General features: G+C 36.5%; 1 long non-coding RNA gene across 1 annotated transcript in view; it reads left to right on the forward strand.

The window, feature by feature from the left end:
• Positions 1-23,681, forward strand: part of LOC138856471 (uncharacterized) — a 158,080-nt gene that overhangs the window by 33,094 nt on the left and 101,305 nt on the right. The gene's annotated exons all lie outside the window — the stretch shown is intronic.

Genomic DNA, 23,681 nt, shown 5'->3' on the forward strand with positions numbered 1-23,681 from the left:
TGTATGTACACCAGCTTTCGGTGCAATTGAAGAAGACTTAAAGCGCAGCGCTTTTGCTTTCATTGTTGCCAATGTTATTGTAGCGCGCCGGTTGCTGATTGCTGTTACAGTTAGTGTTTTTGTTGTTATTGCTTTTTCGGTTGTGATTTTGTGGATCGTGTGCGATCACTTTCGGTTTCATTACCTCACCTAAGCGAAAGAAAACCCCAAACTCTCTGCAGCACCAAAGTTTTCCAATGTTTTCGCTTCGGCGCGCGCTCTTCGGGCGCATCGTCGCTCTCCACACCGCTCCGTCTAGGCGGTGTTATTGTTTTCATTTTCATTTTCATTGCATTGTTATTAATGTTACTATTATTGTTTCAACTCAGCTGGTGGTGGTGGTCTTCTGCTGTTTGCCACCCAAATGATCATCAAGCCGAATCTCATTAGCCACGTTTCGTTGCTCTCTTATTTGCTTTTATTTTACCTTTGATTTTTATATCCCTCATTTTGTTTGTGTGCGCTCAATTGCTGTCTTTCGCTTCGTTATTTTATTTATTTATTTATTCTTTTTTTTTTTTTTTTTGTTTTTTGCACTTTGCTCACTCCAACTCAAATTCATGTGCAGCTGCAACATCTTCGTCATGCGCCACAATCTCATCATGCCAAATGTTGCACACTCATACTTGTACAGTTAGCCGATCGCGCTGTTGTTTGCCTGTTGCTTGGCTGAATCGCCTCGTGATCGCTCTCATTAGACCAAATGCCACAAAGTGGCAGCGGCGTGCGGTCAAATCGCTGGCAAACATTACGTTCGTTCAGTCAAACAGCTGCTAGCGTTTTGGCAACAACGTTCATTGCCAGCACGATCGCTCGCACTTTCGTTTACATGAAGATCACTCAAATGGTCAGGCAGTCAGCAACAGTTGTGAACGTAAAACGTGGCTTTGAGTAGGCTTTTGGAGCAGACTATTTGAATGTGTTGATCGCGCTTTGATATAATTTTTGTTTAAAAGTTTGGCTTATTTTGCTTCGTTTGCTTTTAAATCAGTGCATATCAATTTGTATTAAAAAAAGAAAGCTCATCTTAATTAAACAAGGTATGGCAAGTAAAATTGCAATCTCTAGAACAAGATTAACCTTTGTTTACTTTTTTATCAGAAGTGAGCTATAGGAAAGTAATGTCTGTGGAGAGCGTTCAATAAACTTATTTAAAGCTTAACTTCTAAAAGAACCAGCGACAGTACTATAACTTTTAGTAGTTATTAAACGCTCTAAATTAGGTAAGTGCTGAAATTAGGTACGGTCTCATCAGTTTCGACATCAGTACGGCATTACTTAGAGTAAAGAGACTTACAAGTTTTTGAGATTCTGGTGATTTTAAAAATAATAATTTATATCTTAGATGTACTATGATTGATTTTACATTCCACTTCTAAAAGGAATGTTATTAGGAGAACGGCTTACTCAGTTTTGTTTTTTCCTCTGCGGCAATTGACCTCACAACGCATAGAATTTTAGTCACTTGCGCAATGCATTCGGCAACAGCAATTGATTTCGATTAGACTTAGACCTTGCCAATATATGATAGCGCTGAACGTCTCCTTCTAGACAGTTATTTATGAAAATAAATTTTCTTCCGCGGTTCAGTTACCGAGTAAATTACTGTTTCTTAGGTGCCATTTAAGCGAAATGGGGAAATACCTAGAAGATACAATCGTTTGCTGATCCCCAGCCCTGCATAATTTAAAAACATTAAACTAATCTTCCTCAATTAAACGAGTGATTTCCCAGTCTGTACGACCTAGCTCGCCAAAACAGTTTAGATTTTTATCCCATACAATATAAAATAAACCTTAATTCACTTATGATTACCATATGATGACATGTTGCCCTCCTCGCTTCTCTGTGCATCTACGTGGCAGACTTAGATTTTTCACTTGCTTAATACTGACCATAACCTGATCTTAATATCCTCTGCTCGATTTCCTAACTATCGCAGTATATATATATCGCATAGCATACAACTCTGGATGCCGGTGTTTCACCTACATACATTCAGCTATAAATACAGTGTAATACTTTGGAAATCAACGATAGTTCTCTTGAGTCCTGTGAACAGGACACGTCGCCAAGGTTCATATGTAATTCTAAGCACAATTCATTAAGTTTTGCCATCGTAGTTATTGATTTATAACACCGTAAATCCGTCAATTGCAAACTCGCACGGCGGCCACTTAGAACAAAGTCAACACATTCGTTGCTGGCTTTCGAGTGTCAGTGCCAACTTTTTCGATAGACCTTTACAATTTCTTTATATCCATATTTTTTCACAATATCAAAACATAAGCCACTCAAAATCTTATATCTCAGAAACCAATTGTCCGATAGCTTTATACACATGTTTGAAGGTTAGGGCTTACTTCAAAACATATCGATTCTCGCTCTGAAATAAATATGCTTTAGGTGAGTAAACTAATCTTCAGACTGATTTTATTCTATCTATTTATCCGACAGCCTAAAGAGCTTATCTAGTGTTCTTAACAAATACTGTTTGTCATCATTTGAGGAATTTCAATATTTCAAATTATCTGATTATATGGTAAATAAACCCAAGCGCTGGAGCAGATCAGGAATCATTTATGGAAAGGAAAAGTTTAAAAATTGATATTTATACAATAAAACGTATATAATCCACTCAGATAATTGAGCATTTAAGCTAGAGCCTTAAAATTATCAAGAAGCAAGACATGAAAAATACTGATCTTTGGAACAATTTCACTTACAGAAAGTGAGTTTGTGACCACAAGCTGGCGTCTGCAAGAAAACTATTCTATCGTCTATCCTTACCGTTTTATACTTCATATAAGGTATATTAAGTTTGCTACGATGTTTTTAACACCAAAAAGAAAGCGTCGGAGTCCATGTAAAATTTATATATAAATGATCGGCATGAGCTGAGTTGATTTAGCCATGTCCGTCTGTCCGTCCGCCTATCTATATATATCTGAACTAGTCTCTCAGTTTTTTAGATACTGATCTGAAAGCTCTCATTTATCGGGACAGTCAATATCGCACCATTATAGCATATAGCTCTAAACTAATCGATATGGAAAACTTATTTATTTGATATATTTAATATCTTCACGAAATTTGGCACAGATTATTATCTTAGGCAACGCTATAATCCCAGAACAAATTATTCAGATTGGACAACTGTAGCATACCTTTTTATGCTATACGAAATGTAGCTTCGGTGCAGCCGAAGTTAACGTTTTCTCTTGTTTGTTCTAAGGAAGTGTAGAAAGCATCTTTGTTGAGCTGACCCTTAATATAATAGCCAGCAAATCGTAAAACAAAGCAACTATAAATTTTTTTAATACAAACAGCATAAAATTTTACACTTTTAATTAAGTTCGACCAACATTTCGACCCTTCAAAAACACTAAAACAAAAAGAGAAGGGTTATTTCTGTCATTTTTTGTATCCGATACCTAACTAATTGATTACCTAATACTCGCACTCTTTATCGTAAAGTGCCCAAATGTCAATTAGTGACCAAGTAGACCACATCAGGCTCTTAGATCGTGGGAATCCATCAGAGCTCGTAATGTGCTCGCACCAGCGAAGGCATATTTTCTCGCACTTATGCAATTGCCCGTTATCGGAAAGCAAAGGCCAAAAAATGTTTGAAAACCACACAAAAACAAAAGGCGAAGCACTTATAAGTTATAACCGTACTCATCGTTAACTGTAGCACAAATAATAAAAACAAAAGCATAAGGTACAAAATTAAAACACTTTCACCAAAAAACAAAATAATTTTATTTTCATTTTTTTTGCATCTTGTTTTTTTTAGTTTTCTCGACACAAAATCTGTAACAAGAAATCTTCAATCAAACCATTTCGTGTATTGAAATGCCAAATGTAATGGCATATTTAAGTGGCAACATTGACAATGCGGATGTGTGCGTGTGATGATGCAACATGTAGTTACAACATGCTCTACAATGAGAAATGTGTAGCAAAATGAGATCAAAAATAAATAAATAAAGCTTTTGCTAGTAAAAGTAAAGCCAAGAATAACAACAACAAATACACTTCAGTTATTCAACTTAAAATCGAACGAACGTCAATATTTGAGCATTCTATGCAAATGTGAAGCGGAAAGGAACCCACAAGCTTTGCTCAAAAGCTTTTTATTTCGTGTGCTTTGCATGCGTTTTATGAGTTACAATTACCAATGACAAGTATACAATTTTTCAATACAAAAACAGTTACATTTTTTTTTGGGATGCAATGGCTGTTGCATGAAATTATTTTTCTTGTTACGAGTACACTTTATTATTATTTTTTTTTTATTTCTCTTTTTTAATATTTTTTTATTTATTTATTATTAATTTTTTTATTTATTTTGTTTGAATTTTTTTACAATTTTTTTTTTGTTTATGGCAACGCTCGCACTCGTGCAGTGCAGTGCATCGGCATGGCGCTGCAGTGGAGGTGCCAATTTACGCATTACGCAAGCGCACCCCATGCGGCGCAATTCCGCGTCAACCGATAGCGATCAATGCGCGGCAAGCGCAGTCACACAGCAGCAAGAAATGTATTTTTTCTGTTACGCACACATTTATTTTTCGCCTTCTTCCTACAGTCACCACACGACAGTTGTTATTGACATTAAAAAATCGCCTGACCAACTGCAGGCCAGCAAGAGCGAGCGCAGCAAAAAAAATCGCAGATGGCAAAGCAGGCACTCAAAGCTGAATAAAGCAAATTTAAGGCAAGCGGCAACAAGCACGAAAATAGCAACAACCGCAGAAAACAACAACAAAATGCGAGCAAAATGAAGTGGCAACAGTCAAATCACAAACGTATGATCGCATTTGCAATCGCTATTTTTATGGCTGCACTGTTGTTGTTGTTATTGCTATTGTTGATGCTGTTGCTCTTGCCGTTGCTATTCTTTTTGTTATTGTTGTTGCTCTTGCAATGTCCAAAGTGGCCAGTCGTGTGCACAATGCGATGGGAAAATGCCGCTGACAATGGCGAAGAAGCTGCAATATGTTGCTGCTTAGGCAGCAGCTGACTGCTACAAGTGCATCACTGCTTGCAACAATAACAACCATTGCAATAAGCATGCTCAGCAGCAGCCAATGATCGCTTTTTACAATCACTTTGAACTACTTTGCGTTTAAATAACTGCCGCGGAAGACTGGTAAAAAAGAAACATATTCACAATAAATATTGTAAAATATGTATTAACCGTTAAGTGATGTAGAAAAATTTTCAAATAATTTAGTGGCACGCTGCTGAGCTTACAGTTCTTTACCGCATAAAAATTCCGTTTACGCAGACCCAACTCTCAGTCTAGTAAATTTTCTTTCCACTCTTGAGCAATAACATGTGATCTTTTCTAAACACTCAAAGTTTCTGTTCTGTGAAGGTTCTTTAAGAAATCCGTGACATTCTTAAAACAAGACTACTTATTTAATTTGAAATCCGACCTTTGCTACGAAGTTTTATGCAAATGGAAGAGGAATAAACCGTATGACCATAGCCGTATTATCAAATACTTTGACTTCTCACCGAAAATCAGGAATATTAAAAAAATGTGCAATACAATCATACAACGTGTTTTCTTATAAAATGGTCGTGGGTTCTTTAAACGGTTTTCTACTTTCGCGGTTTGAAAAACCAGCCCCGCGCTGACTATTAACGTTGCGTCGTTTATCTTTAAACGCGTTGTCTCAAAAGAATTTTTTTTTTAGGTTTTGGCACGATTCTGTCAAAACTGTGATATATTTGAAATCTACCACCTCCCTGATTCTTAGGACATTCGCTGACGCAATGCGATGTGTGATTATTGCTTTAACTGTCGCTTGGTTATGGACGTATAGGCTATCAGCTTGGGTACTCTTTCTTAAAAATTTCCCTGAAGATCATTTGCTACAAGTGACCACAGAAGAAGCGACAGCATACCCTGCTGGAGAGTTGAAATTAAAAAAAATGGGTGCAAATATCATATATAGCTTTTTTTTGCGATCCAGCGTCCAAAAATAGACCCGAAATATCGAAGGTAGACGAAACCCTTAAGGTCGTTCGCTCTTTTATATTTTAAGGCCATAAGTCTCTTAGGTTAGGTTCGACAATTCGGTAGTAATACAACAAAAGTTCTAAGCTTTGATCTCATATACCGACAAAGCGCCATGAACTCATCAACAGACTGCTTAGATTTTTTTTTCCGATTAAAGCTAGTTCACCAGGATGGCTGAGAGAGACACGGTTCTTATTTATTAATTTCACAATAGCGGTACAGTTAAATAGGAAGTGTTAAGATGTTTCTACACCATATTTTGTCAAACAATTTTAACAACTGTTGTACTCTAAGATTTTTGAACGCCAAATAAACAACAACCGGTTAAAACCCCTACAACGGTGGCAAATACGAACATTACTGCGAGCAAGGAGCTCTCTAGACCTCATCTGATTTACATCGAGCTGGTTAATCAGCGCTTGCGAAACTCTAGTGAAGTCCATGCATCCAGAAGCATAAATACTAGATTTTTATTATCCTTAATTGATCCATAGACGACTACCTATTCAATCTCGGCTCAAGTACAGTCATAAATTCTAGCTAATAGCGACCGTTTATGTCTTAAACTTGCCAAGCACAAAAATCGTAGGAACCTTATATTTTTATAAAGAGAAATCGGAGGGACTTCTATGATACTTTTATGGGCCGTACCATTTTAAGATCTCCGAAAGATGGAGCAGAATGGAAAGGCAGAAAATATATACTAGTATATAAACAAATAAAAATATAAAGTAACGAGGTCATTGGTATCCGATTGCCCTTATAAGGGTTAATGAAAGATCGAAAAAAATCGAATTACAGGCACACCACAGTTGCAACTGCTTTAGCTGCTGCAAGTACGACGATTTTGTGCATTCATATTTTGGTCAAGTTGTCGGTCGCACTACAACATATTGTACAACAATAAAAATAACAACGAAGTAGTTGTTAATTCGCGTAGCAGTCGATAAATACTTTTTAGCGCGGCAACAGCTGCAACAAAAGTAGCAAAAACTTAGCAAGCACTCACCGCTTGCTACATTCCGCCTGCAGCTTGCCGCTGTCGATGATTTGAAATTGTAGCAAAATAGCAACAAAAACAAAAGCAAACATTTGAGAAGCAAAAACGTACGTCGTTAAGTGCTTGTTGTATTTGTTTTTGTTGCGGCTACCATTATTACATATGCATAGTATGTATGTATGTATGCATGTATGCAACAGCACCAGTTGCTGTTTATTGCTGCACTTGAGGGCAACATTTGCCACTGCCACTAACGGCGGCACATGCGACGGCATGCACAACGAGAGCAACTGAATTCAAGTGCGTTATGTTGCAACAGCCACCATGCAACCATGCTGCACTACACTAACAACAGCCAAGCGCAGACAAACGCTCGAGCAACAATTGCAATTGTAATGGCAATAAAATTGCATCAATATCGTGCCGGCAGCGTAATGTTGGCGACATTAGACATAAAAAATTGGTGGCAAAAGAGTGTCAACAGCTTTGCTCGCGGACAGGAGTGTCGAGGCGGTTGCTATCGCGGCGTGTGCAGACACAAAGACGTCATCTATTTGCGTCAGACATCTATTTGCGTAATCACCGAGCGGAGTTAGCTCCAGGCTGGAAGTGGTGGTGTTGTAAGCGGTCTGATGGCAGATTTATGTGTCCAAATTTCCCATCGGAGGCAAATAAACCTATTAATGTCTTTAAAATGTTGTACCGTTATATAATATTTTAAACTTATCCGCTGTGTGGAAGTAAAAAGTACTTGCATTGAAATAATTTGGACTTTTGCAAGCAGGAAATTATAGACGATATCTGCGCACCCACTAAGTAAATGTTTATTGTAAACAATCTAGCTTTAGTTTAAACTTTTCCATAACTGCCTAAACTTTCTTCAATTATACATTCAATGTATCGGAGCTTCTTCAAGAACACTCTATTAATTCATCTTATTTAACAGTTCTTCCAACAAAAAGTTATTATCTAAGACTTCCTGTTTCTTGTGTTAAATGTTTTCATACCTTTGTCGCACAACAAAAGCCAGCCCTCTCATTGATGTCTGTGCTGCCCAATAGTGTGCGGCGTACGTTAGAGCCGCATTAAAGTATAATCTTGCACTTGAATATCTCGCTGTCCCGTTCCTATTCTTCTACCAGCTGCGATGGTACTTGCTCTTCGTAGTACAGCATATAGCTTAACGCCAACTCGTATCTACTTGTGCCAGTCTCCCAGCTTACTGTTGTGGTGTCCTGGTTGCGTTAAGGTCTTTCTTAGCCATTGCTGTATACATGCCCTAACCTTACCTTTGCAATTTGCCATGTTTAATTTGTAGCTTCATGTCCTCAGTTCGCAAGGACCGCCTCCCTTTTTTCGTAATAATATTTTTTATTGAGATTTTTTAGCCAAAAGAGTTTCCATTTTTTTGAGTAATCGGCGGATGTTTGAGTTATGCAAGTTGAAAAGAATCGGTGCGTTATGTAAGTTCGATAATACTTGTATAGAATTTGACGTTCTTCCATGACATTTCTTTTGTTCTTAAACTTTTTCCCACTCTGGGCGCACTTTTTCTACAACCTTTTCGAATTCTTCTATTTTCAAACCTGTTACATCTCGAAAATCTCAAGTATTAACCGATAGCTCCTGAATGAGGACAAAATCAGGCTGTTCTGTTGTCATGCAGTTAATTAGGGCTAATGATGCTAATTGGCTATGATGGAGATTAATTTGAAGAATTAATTATTGTTTTATCTGCATATTCCTGAAAGTCGCTCAAGAGCTCTCTCTTTTTCACAAGCTCAGACTTCGAAAAACACTCAACTTGCACAGTGCTTTTGACGTCACTCGAGGACTCCATGGGATCTTTTTCGACTACACCCAGCTGGTTTTCCGATGTTTGGCGGTCTGCAGCATCGGAGTCTTACTTACAGGTCAAAACAAATAAATTACCATAACTAAGCTCCACAACAAGATGCAAGACTCTTATTTGGTATACAGGATTCCAATAGGGAGGGGCATCTGCAGTTAAATTTTTTTTTTTAAAGTGGGTCACTACAATATAGCAAAAGTTTAATCAGAGCGGAGGCGAGGTGATATCAGCTGTTAGCTGTCAGTGGGAACCTGCGTTACCTTTGCTCTAGGCTTCAGTAAACACCGATTTCTACAAGCTATACATATACATATATCATACAGACATTTTTTTTTACCAAAAAGAATTCTCAGATAATCCAACAATTGATCGAGAGAAGCTCGAAGCTTTTCTATTAATCGATGCTGCGATCTTTTTGGAAATTTTCGGAAATTTCAATTACATACTGCATTAGAGTTCTCTGCCTCAAGTATAGTATATTTCACACCAACTTATTAAATTAAGTAAAAACTAATAATAATAATTTTTTTTCAATTAACCAGCAAAGCTGTAACTTTTGTATTGAAATAATGAGCGTAACATTTAAATTCAAGTAAAAATTAGATTTATTGACCGTGCATAAGCTCTAAATTACCGAAACTGTTTTATTATTTATAAACATCATGCGTTTAACTTTAATACATATGCGAAGATTGTTAGTTCAAAGGGCAAGTGGGCAAGTAATAGTGTTACTAACTTCTAGGCTAAAATTTTATGATCTGAAAAGTTCAAGTGCAAGCGTTAAACTAAAATATAAATTAAACCATCGCTATGCAAGTAAAGAGCGCTTAAACTTATGAACAGCAATTGTGGCGACCTTCAATTTACCAAAGTCACACCGACTGGCGGGGCTTAATGGCTGGGTACTGGCGGAAAATTATGCCAAATATTAAACCAGAAAGACATTAGATTTAAAATAGATATTTTTAAAGGCATTTTATAAAGTAATACATACATATGTATTTACGCCTGTATACTCGTATATGTACTTAGGTCTATAAAAGCACAATTGTCGGTTACATTTGCTTGCGCTGAAATGAATGTGAAATGAAAATGTAAGCAAGTGAACTGCAGTGACCATGTTAATTCCGATTCGCACTGCCTTCCTTTAAAATTGCGTTTGCACTGGGCCCAATGAGGCTGCAAGCGCTCATAAAATAGTCGATTAAATACATACATACATACATATATCTATATATATATATAACTGTAAACTCATGTAATATGGCGACGCATGTAATTTCGTTTGTCTTCGCCACTACGAGTACGTGCAAGTCGCAATACTCGCTCATTAATGTCTACAATGTTGACCATATGTTGTTGCTGTTGTTGCTGGGAGTATTTACTGCCTTAGCCGTCATCAGCGCCAGCTGTGCACACTGTTGCTGTCCAGTTTTAATAGTCACACCGGGTTACGTTTGAATTGGGCTGAGCGGCTGGCAGTCTAGTATATATTATAAATATATATTGTATAAGTGTACAAATTTATATGTGTGTATGTTATATTATATATAGGTATATGCTATACATATGTAACTATTTGTAAGGGCAGACCTTTGATTTGCGGACGTAATCGTCATCATTACAACGGTCACTGCAAGTCAACTAAGCAAATCGTTGTAATGTACAATGTTGCACGTTGTGTTGTTTTCTTGCAACAGTACAAACAAGCTTTAATTATGACTACACAAACATCGAAATTAGTGTTTATGAATGTATTTGCTACTTATATAGGTTTGTGAGTGTATATATGTACATATATGTCTACATACATGTTTGAGTATTAGTAAATGCAGTGATTTGACTGCCTCCATACAACAGTTGTTGCCGATAGCATCAAACGCATGCACTATATATGTATGTATGTAAGTATATAGTATACACAAAGGCAATCGTAACTTTATAATAAAAGATGAATGCATCATTCGTCATTAAGGGAAATTTTGTATCGATTACAGCAAAAACCAAAAAAAAAAAAAAACCCATTAACTTCGGCTGCAACGAAGCTATAATACTCTTCACATTTGCATTTTATATAGTATAACGGAGTATAAAAAGATCTTTATCTTGATTTTTATCGGTCAGTTTATATGGTAGCTATATATTGTAGTGATCCGGTCTCAACAATTTCTTCGGGGAATGTAACGACGCATTGAATAATATCTATGCCAAATTTTGTTAAGATACCTTGACAAATAGAAAAGCAATCCATGCAAGAACTTGATTCCGATCATTTAGTTTGTATGGCAGCTATATGCTATAGTGGTCCGATATGGAGTGCTCCAACAAACAAGCAGCTTCTTAAAAAGAAAAGGACGTGTGAAAATTTCAGAACGATACCTAAAAAACTGAGGAAGTAGTTTGTGTATATATTTACAGACAGACGAACATGGCTTAATCGGTTCAGCTCATCATGCTGATCATTTCTGCATATATATATTTTAACACCAATAATGAATTGATCCACTTTTTGATACTTTGTTCTGATGTAAATTATATTCGAGTGAGGACGTTCTACATGGACCGGAACAAAGGGTCGTCAGAAGAGGCAAGGTCTAGGTTAGAAGGTGGGTGAGTCAAAACTTCGCAGCCGCTCTTTTTCAAAAAGTTTTTAACCCATAAGGCTGATGAGCATGCTAGGAAAGGTTATGGTTCGCTACTGGATTGTTGGATCTCGGATCAGCTAGCGTTGGTCAGCTACCAGCAGCTATGCAGTCGCAAGGGCTTTCTGGCCTAGGGTAAATCGTAAAAGGTCTAGGGAACTTTTCGCTAGCAGCAACGTTCACCTTTCAATGGTTGTCGGAGTTCTAATTGGACACTGTCCGATCGGGATTCATGCGGTAAGATTGAACATCTTACAAAACACTGCGGATCATACAATTTTAAACATATAGGTGAATAAGCGGAAATAGAAAGAAAACACCTAAGGGATCAGCGATCTAACATACCCTGCCGTGTGTTGTCATGATGCAAAATTCTTGCCTCGTGTCTAGTCGCAATTTTCGGCAATCGCTCGCTTTAAGTTTTTGACCTGTTGGCAGTAGCGTTCTCCATTAATAGTCTCATAATACAGCACGCCCTTCTGATTCCACCCAATACTAAGCATTACGTAGGCGTCATGGATATTCGCCTTTGCTGTTGTTTGCGCTGATTGACTAGGTTTTATATATGATTTTTTGCGTTTAGGTTTGTCGCAATGGATCCATTTTTCATCAACAGTCACAATCCGATGCAAAAACGAATCCTTTTTAAAGCGTTCAAGAGTATATAATGCCCTTTTTTCTATTTGGCAACATTCTTCACTGAGTAGTGCATCCAGCTCCTTAGCTTCAAACTTGTTTGACCGCTCTCGACGTTCTTCGTCTTTCAACCCATATTAACATTTTTAACACGTTCGCTCAGCTGAAGCATGTTCACCATAAATTTCCACCAAAATACGATCACATTCGGTTGAGGTTTTCTTTATATTAAAATAATGAAGAAGAACTCCTTCGCAAAATTTTTTTTCAGGCCAAAGTTCTAAAGTTCTACGTACGGAACACTATAGTATTGGCTCCCATACAAACTGAACAATCGGAATCAAGTCTTTGTATGCGAAAATTTATCCTCGCGAAATTTGACATGGCTTATTGTCCAAAGCAACGGTATAACCTCCGAAGAAATTGTTTAGATCGGACAAATATAGCATATAGCTGTCATACAAAACTTAACGTTCAGAATCAACTTCTCAATATGCAATATATTGTATGTGAGAAGAGTATTATAGCTTCGGCGCAACTAAAATTTACATTTTTTCTTATCCTATTCCTTTTTTAGTCGCAAACAATATATTACACTATGTTGCTAAACTTTTGCCAGCTTCTTCGTTTATTCGATTACTTTTATTTTCTACCTAACAAAATCCCACATATTTTGTACGCAATACTTTGTAATGAGGCGAATTTTGGCGTATTCGCTTGGTATTTTGATTGTGTGTAAAATAATAGTCTAGTTATACAGTCAGTGAGCTTTACTGCGTACGCGTTTTGCAACTAATTTTGCGGCACCACATGTGGCGCTTTAGAGAAACAGCTGATCTACCGTCTTTGTATTTATGTAGCGCATGCGGCCAGTCTTCACCAAAATATTGCTACATACTTTTTGCCCCGTCCATATGACATAAAAGTATACATGGTAGCTCTTCTATATATGCCATATATAGGCTTTTATATACATATTCATTGGATTCAATATGAATTCTCATGCGCGCAACAGCAGGCAACACGTACACTAGAAAATATAAACGATTTTGTAGTTATTTGATGCAATCAAGCCTTGTATGAGTTTTTAGTAAGCAATTAGCAATAGAACCCTTAATTAATAAGAAAATTTCGCTGAACTTATTTAAGAGTTCTGGAAACCACTCTGCTCTGTAAGCTTTGTTGCTTTTGTGAAATATTTTATCTATATCTAGCGTACAACGTCTTTCTGAAAATGTGAACCCACTGTACTGGATGATGAGTTACCTGTGCAATTTTATTCCCAACCATTTGGTAGTGATCCGAGCTGAACAATGCAAATCCAAGAATCTCATTGCTTCAAGATACCATTTTGAGGTTTTAGTATCTCTGTTGTTAAATATCACAGGATATAGATTTAAGTTAATATAATAAAGTTAGTTCACCTTTTTAACGCAAAATGACGTCAGCTTCATAACCAATCTTCAAAGCCATGTAAAATGAAAAGAGCTTCGACTCATTCTTGAATAGAGTAGAATACTGTAATCAATGATGGTTCATATCTAGATTATAGGATAGACACCGCTTTCTGAAGCTTTTGAACGACTTTTTTACTAAACTATTTCGACTCTCATGACACGGAAACATATTCAGAACTGTAATGTAGAGAAGATGGAAAAGGAGCAGGTTTTATTGACAGTGTAAGGTCTTTTAGTGCTTAGAAAATGTCTGGGCATACATAAGAACTTTTCGGATTGCGGATTCTTTCTGTCCAAAGTCAAACAAGTGAGTCTCTCAAGTTTACTAAGCCGCAAATCTTATTTTTTATTAATATAATGTCAAGATACAGAGACTTCTAGTAGTAGATACAGTGTAGAAAAACTCGAAAGCTTTTCTCGCAGCACACAAATATTTCTTTCCTTCTTTATAGTGTCATGCAACAGCTGCAGTGACACTTACAACTAAGTAAGGCATCTATGAAGAAGTAGCTGCACTGAAGACAGATAGCTAATCCAATGGCATGCGCTCAAACAAGAAATATATGAAGCTGTGTGTAAGCTTATGTAACATATTTTGTTTTGAAACGCTGAATCTTACCCATGCCATCCTAACCCAAAATGCGTGTTGAACAAATTAGAGTTTAACTTGTGAATGGCAATATCTTGCACAACATACATACATATCAAAACAACCGCTTATCTAGCCGAATAATGTTTAACGACCGATAATGAAAAGTTATTAATCAAGTTATTTATTGAAAAATATAAAAATGTGAGAAACGTAAATAAATTAAATTTCAATAGGCAAATGCAACGGATGATGCACTGACTGATTATTTGTATATTATTTGTTCATGTTACGTTTTAAGCCATCGGACTCTGTTGTACTAAGGTATTACAGGTTTTTCGATAATCGTAATAATTTATTTCTCTTTTCACGCTTTGAGACATGAAGTCCAAGTGCAACGGAAAGACAAAAGTTAACTTGATCTCTGCTAACAAGTTCTCTACTCTTAAAGTTTTTCTGTCCATTGGGTAGTGATTGCGACTGATTTTGTAGTCAGAAAAAGAGCAATAAACACCTCAACTCCAGTTTATAAATCATAGTTGTCATAACTAGCTTTCTCCGTGAGTAAAAGATTCGAGAAAATTCAACTAGAATATCAGAAACTAACCATAAGACCGATTTAGTTACGAGATCTGTGTGGGGAGTGCTGCTACTTTTATAAAGTTATATTCCGATTTCTTCCACGATTACTAGAAGGATTTTCAAACTAAGCTGATAACAAAACAATATTTATGAAAGGTTTCCTCGACTGAAAAAAGCGATTCCCTATACCTATTGGATTATTCATAACTTAAACAATACTAGCATGATCGACAGAGAGCTGCAGAGGTTGCGAAAAGCACAGCTAAAGAAGATTTAGGGGAGGAAATTACGCTGTGAGCAAAAATCAACTGTTGACTCTTTCAGCCTGGATATAGGAAAACTAACTTTCTCAAATAAACCGTAAAGTGAATTTAAAAGCAATATATCAGACGTAGTATCCCTTAAACACGCTCCTAACATTATACACATAGGGGGGACCCTCTTGTAATCAGATTTTATATAGCTATAATGCTTCTAGTTCAAACTTTACTGTTAAATCATCTTTGAACTTTCTCTTGGGAGTTAAAAATTATACCTGGTACCAAAATTAGGACCTGGTGCTTTACGGGACGTCAAGACTCTGTTGAGTAAACGTTATGACAGCTACACTTCAAAATAGACAAGCCGCAGGAAATTTGGTTTAGAGAATCTGAATTTTACATAACACTTCAGGTATTCTAGACAAATTCACCAAAAATAAAAGTTAAGCGAAAGAAGTGGATAAATGGGTAACGAACAATTTTATTGGCGACCAATCTCGTCTAATGCTCTCTTTGCCAGGTCAAATATTTTCTTCTGAACTCGCTCAACACATCTTGCCTCACTTAATTTCGCGCTCTTAGAAATTCTCCATGGCACTGCTTTCACAAAAAGTTCGGCCATTCCTAGTTGGACTTCCTTATATGATATAATTTTTTTTTATATTTTTACCGCATAATTTTGAAAGTATTTTTTGGTATTTTTTTTTTCTTTTCAAATGAATGCAACTCATTATCCATGTTAGCATTGTTAATTGATTTTAACCTGATAAGTTAAGTATCTTTATTTTAACGAAGCGCTAAACGCAATGAATTGCGCCAATTAAACATGAACGCGCACACATACGCAAAAGCAAAGGCGCCAAAGAGTTCAAGTTAAAAACGAAATCCGCTTTTTGGCGTTCCTAATTTTCTTTCTTTCATGCATTTTATAATACAATTGCATTTCGTCTAAAAGTGGCGTCCAGATTTACCATATATAATGCGTTGCAGAGCTGTACTCGGTGGGCGGTGTTAGACTTCGACACATTTTCGTTTTGATTAGCGATTGTGATTTGTCTCCCCCTCCATAAAGAAAAAAAAAACTATAAAAACAATTGCAACAATCAAAAAATCCAAAAGTCAAAGACGCTTGTTTGCCACTTAGCGGCTGAAAACTCCAAATTCCCCGCAGCAACTTAGCAGTTGAAAGATTGCATCAAAATTGCAATCCGTCCCACTTACCGACTGCCTGAGTGACATACTTGCACACGCACACACTCATCACTCACCATACTTTTACATACTTTGTATAGAAGTGCTGTCTGTTGCGGCTGCCGTGGCGGCGTTTCCTCTACGCTGTCACTTTTACCGCTGTTGCAACGCGCCATCTCGCAACACCAGCAGCACGCTTCCCGCGTCAATTGCCACCATCGCTGTTGGAGGCGATGGTTTGGCGAGCGTTTACCACACATAGCTTGTGTGCTTTCTGTTGTTGCCTCTTATCGCTGTGATACATCACGTAATTGTTTATGATGAGTTTGGCGCGTCACAGCTGAGATTTCATTACACATTTTACGCCTTCTTCGCGTTTCATTGCACTGCCTAATACATGCGCGTATAATTTTCAACATATGCACATAAAATATATTTATGCGTACATAAATTAGAAGTGTATAATGAGGTATTTCGAAAATTTTCGGGATTTTATTCGCAGTCCCGAAATTTCGGGATTATATTTTCTTTGTGCTTTGAGTGCAATTGTAATATAATATTAAATTTATATTTGTTCGAACATGTTTTTATTACATCCATTCGAAAATAATTTCGGGATTTTTGCAGACCCGACATATTTTCGGTATTTCAATTATTACTTTTAAAGCTTTGAACATAAATTTTATTGGGTTTAGGTAATTTTTCAAAATGTATCCTAAATGCGCGTGCTTGCGCCCCTTCCTCCAAGTCTGTGCTTCGGCTCAGCACATTTTTTAGACTATCTGTAAGTAAAGTGAATGAAATTTTGAATATAAAATATATTTATGCATGGATTGATTAGAAAATTGTACAGTACGATATTTAGAAAATTTTCGAGATTTTATTTGGCGTCCCGAAATTTCGGTATTATTTTCGGGATTAAATTTTTATTGGTAAAAACCATTTAATGTACATGAAAGAAACTGTATAATGTAGTAATTAGAAAAAATTGGGATTTTTTGCAGTCCCGAAATTTCGGTATAATTGTCGAGATTACATTTTTTTATTAAAAGCTATGTTCATTTAAAATTAAACTTCGGTAACTTTTCAAAAGCAAGCCCGAATATATGTGTTTGATACAATACTACCAACCCTGCTCTGAACCGAGCGCTAAATAATTTCTATTATATGAAGTAGTTTAAAAGAAGTCCGGAAATGTCAAGAGAAACACTTCCTAATCTTCTATATAAAATATAGTTATGCGTACATAAATTAAAAAAGTATACATTCTCTTCATTAAAAAAAAATTTCGGATCTTATTTGCAATCCTGAAATTTCAGTATTGTTTTTTTTTTTGACTGATGTGACAGTTTTGCACAATGTGCTGAAATATAGTTCAGGATACTTTTCAAAATTTATCCCGAAAGTAGGAGTTAAAAGCCTAGTTTTTTATGCTTCCCACGTTTCGGGATTAACATCACGAATCTTCACATTGCCCCTCAATTGTACGGTACCTTTACTGCAATCGCTAACATCTGTTGCCAAGTTAGTGCGCCCGCTATCGTACTCCATTATGTGGAAAGTTCAGGTAGCGCTGGGCGTTGGGGAAGGTGTGAATTTGCTTGGGAGCATGCTGTTTATTCATGACTTTTATTGTTGTAGCTTTCATAATTAAGTAGTTTTAGATAAAACTTTGAAGTTGAAAATTTGTTGGTTTAGCGCCTGAAAACTAGTGTTGTAATAGTGGTGTTTGCAATTTTGTTTAAATTTTAGCAGTTTTAACTAATTTGGCATAGATAATTAATTAAAAGATTTAGTTAACCCTTCCAGTAGAAGCGCCTTAATATATTGAAAAAAAGGAAATTTCGCTATTTAGTAATGCTTTTCTGGTAACAATGCTTAATTAGATATAAAACCACCTTCGAACCGCCTATGGGAATAATTTTCCATCCGAAGAGAATCCCTCACATGTTATCTCATGGAATCGAAAATGTCAGCTATCTACTAACGAAAGGAGGCTAATTGACGATTTTGAGGTCTAAAATAATGATATTCGATACTAAATAAAATTCGAGAAACAAATATTCAGTTTCGACAACCAATAGATCACTTGACTTCTAAAAAGTGACAATTGCTCTCTTGGTCTAACATACAGATATTTTCTCTATGTCTCGAGGAGGCGATCTGTAAATAGAAACAAAAAAGTCAAGAAGGCATTTTAAACTGACCTTAGATGAGGAAAGTTTCTGCTTTCATGCTCCTTTTTCTGAATCACGGACTTTCCCAGAACTATAAATGATTTTGTAGATTTTCCAATTGATTGAACATAGTGTTGAAAATGGATCCACCTTAAGACTTATGCTCATAATTTAATGAAGCTTCCAGAACATTATATTATCTTCCAGACGGAAGGCTTTGTGGGCAAGAAAGCGGCTGAGATAGCTAACAATACAGGAAACAACATAAAGAAGATCAATATATACAACGGTAGTCATGCGGCAATTAAGGCTATAATCACATCGCCTTACGTTGAAGAATGTTCTTTAAAGCAGGGAGGCAGAAGCGGCTGCATATATACTGGGTTTCAGGCCACAAAGGAGTTGCGGAAACGAAATTGCTGATGAGACTATCAAAGCTACCAAACCAATACAGAAAATACGGAAGTCATTAAAAACGATAAACAATGAAATTTTCGAAACGGCTGACAACCGAATCAGGGCGAGATGCTCGGAAATGTCAGCTATCTACTAGATGGAATACCTTAAGGACATACAGGATCGCCAAGATCATGTGCAACAGCCTCGAAGAAAAGAACGCATGCTTTTAACTCACACGGTCTCGAAAGGACTGCAGGACGGTTGTTGTCCTAATGACAAGTCACAACCTACTGGCATCACCTGCGATCCGGATGGGCAAAAGAAACGACGATACAAGTGAATGAAAGTAGGCATTAGAGAGGCGCTGGAACATCTACTATGCTTCTGTCTAGCCTTATCTGAAACTAGTCTCAGAGATCTAGAAGCTTTGCAGTTCAAGGAACTAGGTTAAGTATCAAAACTACATTAGATTAGAAAATCACTCTTAAAGTTCGCAAAAAGCGTTGACGTCCTGTATAACGAATACTTCAGCTCATATTAAACTGAACTTCCATCTGGCATTACTAACTGCCAGTAGGCCTATGTAAGACACGAAAACTGGCCAGTTTAACCTTACGTAATATAAGAATGCTTTTCAAAACAAAAAATGTTAGCAAATTCTCTCCTGTTTTAATTGGATACTAGATATCAGTTGAACAATGAAGACAAGAAGAACTGCTTGCCACCACTGCTTTCATCACACTTCTTTTGGTAGTCAAGAAAGGTTTCGTCAGACATAACATGTTGTACTAAGACAGTAAGTGTCCAAGTGTTGGAAGGAAAAATTATATAATATAATAAAATGCGCGGATCTAAAATCTGTGAGTTAAAACCTCTTAGTATAGTTTAACTTAATGACTATAATTGTGCCAAGCTTATGAAAGGGCGAAAAGACTTTCGCAGCATTGCGCACATAATCAAAGCTATTTCAAAAGAAATGAAGAAATAGACGACAGTGTTTTGTCTAAATCAAAGATTGTGAAAAGTATCTTGTTAATTTTATTGTTTTCAATTTCAACATAATTATACAAGGTCTCTAGTTCCTTTTAATATTTTTGCAAAGAAATGAAGTCTAAATGAAATGAAGTAAGTGAAAAGCTTTCCACATTGAAATTCACGATTATTTGTTGTTGCTTTTCTTATTGAATTGCCCGCAACCAATCACCTTATTATAAACTACACTTTTTTATTGTGGTTAGTCGACGGAAGAAACCGTTAAATTGTTTGTCTCGTAAGAAGCGTTGAAAATCAATTGTGTTTCTTGAATGATTAGCCGTTTCATAGTTACCTTGTACTTAACTATTGCATTACAACCCTTTTGTTCGTACGTCAATCACTTCTACAATACTTGCTGTAAGCTTGTCTAGTAAAATTGTTTACAGTTATTAAAAATCCATTATTTTTAACAATGAATCGCTTGTTAAAAGACTAGTCGGATAACAATGAACTTGTCATCATAACACTCTCCTTAAAAATATGTGAATAAAATTGAAAATATTGATTATAATAAAGTCATTAAAAGATATTAATAAAGTCAGCTCCCTTTGTAAAGGGTGTTTCAATAGAACGTAGTGTAAATAATTACTGATAAATCTTTAGTAAATAATGGATTTTATATAATATATGATATAATTATATAAAATAAACAAAAAAATATTTTTAAAATTGCTTTCCAGCATTACTTGAAGACATCGATCTTAAAAAGCACTAAACCTCTATTATTCACACAATTTTAATTTCATGAAGTTTCAATTTGATGTTGACAGTCAAATTACTATAGCTTTGCACAAGTTCAGAGTTCAATTTAGAGCCTCAGCTTTCTAAATCTCCTCGAAGCCTCGAAAAATTGGCAAAAAAATGAGGTCAATATAATGGTATGGGTTGCCACCAGAATCAGAGATCTCCACTCCAGAAACGAGGTAAAGGTAGAACCCTCTTAATGTAGATCATTTCACTTCCATATTAAAATAAAAATTTCATATTACTACTAGGTCACAAAAACTAAAATTTTTGTTAAATCTGTGATGGGAAAAGACTATAGTCTTTGCGGCAAATAGATCAATCTTAATCGGCATTGAAGAAGTACCATGTGTATACCATGAAAGTATACCGAAGAGATATCGAACACACTTCGAGCGAAAACGAAGCAAATAAGCTTGAGAAGAAGACAGCGAGCTAACTAATTATTGCATCTCCGTCTAGAGCATCTTTAACCTTCCTGAAGAAGATATGAGTAATTATTATGACTCTATATTGAACTTGTCCCATCTGAAAATGAAGCGAAATGAGTAATATCATTCAGTTGAGGGTTTTATTTAATATAGTTAAAATAATCCGATTTAGTTCAAATAAGCACGGTAATTTCATAATGACACTCTCATAGAAACCCCCGTCCATATTGACAAGAAACTAAGACAGTCGATTTTCAGAAGCTTCTCTTGAGGCGAACTTTTCTGCTGCAAAATCATTCGCAAAAGAAAGAAACGGACAGTAATCACTTGGTACCAGATTCGTTCTATAAGAAGAATACATAATAGCAAAAAAGCTTTCGGAGCATCTATTGATGTGTGTGAACTCTCGTTATCCTGATGGAACATAAATTCTTTGTTATTGAGCAAAACTGGCCGCTTCTGAGCGAATGCTCTCAAGATGGTCCAATTGTTGACAATATGGGTCTCAATCAAGAGTTTGGCTGTAGAGGTGCAGCTTATAGAAAATGGTTTCCTGCCAACCTCACCAAACACATAGTCCCAATCAAGAGTATGACTGTTGAGGTGCAGTTCCTAGTAGATGGTTCCCTGCCTAACTCACCAAAAACATAGCCAAAAGTGTATTTATATCTACTAGACCTTATATATATAACAAATCAGGCGACAGGTTAAATATTTACTGAGCGAAGACGGTTCAGAATCGCGAAGTTGAAGGCAGCAGTTTCCACATAGAAAGCTAAAAAACCCAAACTGAATACATTTATCGCCTTTAGAGAAAGATGAACTACGGACTTTTCTGATTCTAGGACGAAACTATATCTTCAAAAACAACCATCTTGTACGAGCCTTTTGAGTACTTAATCAGGTTTAGGTATTGAGTTTAGGAGCTCAAACCCAAAAACATCGATCTCGATTTAAAACTGTATTTCAAACAAACAATAGTTGAAAATATTTATTTAAGAGGAAGCGGAAGACACTTGGACCTTGAACCACTCGGAAGTTGCAAAAGAGATTTACGATCGTCAATACGTCATACTTTTAGAAATGAACCGTCAAATACACAACTGCCAAACACGCTCTTCCTTAATTCAAATGGATGACTAGGCAAACCATTTCACACAGTAATCCATAATCGCAGTGATCTACTATCGACTAAGCCTACAACTTGTTCATAAAGTACTCAGTAACTATGCACCACAATGCTAACCAGTTCAGCCTTTGGGAAGTGGTGCATTTAAGCAGTGAATTCCGCGTGCGAAGCAAACCAATTTCACAACTGAAGCTTCCTTGCAAACGATTAATCTCTGCACACCACTTTAATTTGATTTTAATCTACACACGATAGGCTTAAGACACAACCACAAAAAAAATGTGTGCCTTTATTGGTCAACTTTTGAATGCCCAAAAACTCGCTGAACATCTGGCCAATCCGTCACCAATTGCTTGGTTGCACAAGTGTCTGCAGACGCTTCCTCATTTCGAATAAATGTAGTGCAGGCGAGGAAAGATGGCATGGCATTTATTAAAATCCCCTTAGGTGCCACTTTTCAATCGGCGCTTTCATTCTGTACCAGCTCGTTTGCCACTAATTTGCAAATTTGCAACTGTCAACGCCAAAGCCATTGATGCCGGCTACAACACTCACCACCAACGCTGTATCAAATAATGCCTGCGGCAAGCCCGATTTTCATATAACTGGTGTCATCGCAACTGACTCTTGCTATCGTTCAACGCGCTGATGTGTCTTCCTTGAATTGGGCGATTGGAAGCAGACACTAAGGCGTTCAAGGAAATTTCGAATGACTTTTTTTATCTACGCACTACTTAAATGTTTTGAGATTAATATCAGGTGATACGAGGCAGTTGGATAAATACAAGTTAGACTTTATTTTAATTTTGAGAAACATTCGCAGTAAATTGAAAGATAGTCGTCAAGCTCGAAATCATCATTCGGATCTATGGAACGATTCTAAATTATAGAATACTTAAGGTGAGTGATGTTCTGGAGTTAAGGACCTTTGCGGAGTTTTCGCTCTCCGACAATAGACGAGAAGTAAGGTGGGAATGTGAGGCAGCTAGAACTAACTAAAATACTTCAAGAGCAACTTTATTAATGGACAGTTTGTCTGATTTCTAATACTTTTCACATCGCTTCTTTCAACGCTTTTCTGCAATGAGGAATCCACATTTTGATTTGAACCGAACCTCGTATATAATTAAAGTTATGTATAGGACAGGTTGAAGATAGTTCTAAAGGACAAGCTCTTACGGCCATGTGGAATAGAAGAGAGAAAAGGACAATTGGTTGCTACATTTTAACCTCCTAACGAATTTGTTTTCGGTCACTGCAGCAGGCGCGACGCTTGTTCCTACAACTTACCTTTAATTGTACACAAATGAAAGGGATAAATAGGATGTCTCTTTAGAGTTCGGACAGAAGGCTTATTATATTTGACGCAGTTGTCGAACTATACTCCATATCCATAGTTCTTCTATCGAACACACAAACAGCTTTCTGATCTTATGCAGTCGCGATTGCTACTTCTGATAATGATAGACTAATTTAACGAT

This window comes from Bactrocera oleae, chromosome 3 (assembly GCF_042242935.1).
Source record: "Bactrocera oleae isolate idBacOlea1 chromosome 3, idBacOlea1, whole genome shotgun sequence".
Classification (NCBI taxonomy): domain Eukaryota; kingdom Metazoa; phylum Arthropoda; class Insecta; order Diptera; family Tephritidae; genus Bactrocera; species Bactrocera oleae.